The 1,386-nt window shown below is 68.9% G+C and overlaps 1 protein-coding gene across 1 annotated transcript in view; it reads left to right on the forward strand.

Moving 5' to 3' along the window:
- Positions 1–1,386, forward strand: part of SLC35F3 (solute carrier family 35 member F3) — a 384,135-nt gene that overhangs the window by 265,628 nt on the left and 117,121 nt on the right. The gene's annotated exons all lie outside the window — the stretch shown is intronic.

Genomic DNA, 1,386 nt, shown 5'->3' on the forward strand with positions numbered 1-1,386 from the left:
CCCTCCCCCCCCCCCCCGACTTCTTCCTGTAAACCACAGTTCAGGACTTGGTGCAGGGAAGAATCAGCTCTCAATCCAAAGTCAGACGCCTCGCTTTTTAAACTCGTGAAACACTGAGGCTAAGTTCTGGGGTCTCCCCTCCCATGAGCTGGTGGCGGAAAAGGGCGGACGGGGAGCCGCTGGCCAGCCCTGCCGCGGGACCGAGGCCACAGCCAGGACAGGGCCGGGAGGGAGGACCTGGGCTGCAGGGCTGGGCGTCCCAGGACGGGGGGCGGAGCAGGTGAGCCCGCGGGGTGGGCGTGGGGAGTGCACTTGTACGTGACGTTGGAGTTTGCAGCAACCTCCAGGCAGGAGCTGTGGGCGCGTGTGTGGAGTGGCTGCGCGGCCAGGGAAGATGTGCTCGGAGGGGCCGCCGCAGTGAGCCCCGCGGCAGCAGGAGCCCGGCCGGCAGCCCCGGGGGCAGGGCCTGAGCGGCCAGCCGCTCGCGCTCCTCCGCGGCCGAGGCCACGGGACCGGACCCGAGAGGCGCGCCCCGGCCGGCCCCAGGATGTAGGCGATCCGCGGAGGCGCTCCTGCAGGCGGACGGCTCATCATGAAGAAGCACTCGGCCCGGGTGGCCCCGCTCAGCGCCTGCAACAGTCCGGTCCTTACCCTCACCAAAGTGGAAGGTAACGGCCAGGGACGGCGGGGGCTGCCGCGGGCTGACGCGAGGTCGCTGCGCCCCGGCGGGGGGGGCCGCCACCCTGCCCGGGCTCCCTGGCTGTGGGTGTCGCCGCGCTCCCCAGGAAGCGTCGCCCGCAGTGCAGCGCCCCATGCCTGCTGCCTGGGAAGGGGGAGCAGCTCGGTAGCTCCCAGGGCCGGGCTGAGCCGCTGCGGGGTCTGCGGGGTCTGTGGGGCTGTCCCCGAGCTGCTAGAGCACAGGGCTGGCTCCTTCCTGCGTGGCCCCAGCGCATCTGGCAGCAACAGGGCAGTGGTGGCCTGAGCTGTCCCGAGGCACCTGCCAGTGGGGCCAGGGAGGAGGGGGTCTCGAAGTCAGGAACCAGCGCTCTCCTTCACCCCCCACCACACACACGCACCACTTGAATCCCCTGGGTTTGGAGCATCCCCTCCACTCCCACCCCCACCCCCGGGCAGACCAGAGGTATTGCTCAGCCCGAGGAGAAGGAGATGCTGCCGCAGGCCCAGTCACCTCTCCTGCCCCTGAAGCCCACCAGCCCACCGATGTGACTGCCCAGCTCCGGGAATGGGCAGGCGGGCAGGTGAGAGAGAAGCCACCAGCAGCCTAGAAACAGGTCCTTTCCCGACTCAGAGGAAAGACAGACACGTACTCAGACACAGCTGTTATTCTGCTGTAGTAAAGGGGACCTTCTTTTCTGAAGGGGGGGG

The sequence above is a fragment of the Ursus maritimus genome, unplaced genomic scaffold, assembly GCF_017311325.1.
Source record: "Ursus maritimus isolate PB19 unplaced genomic scaffold, ASM1731132v1 scaffold_7, whole genome shotgun sequence".
Lineage (NCBI taxonomy): Eukaryota > Metazoa > Chordata > Mammalia > Carnivora > Ursidae > Ursus > Ursus maritimus.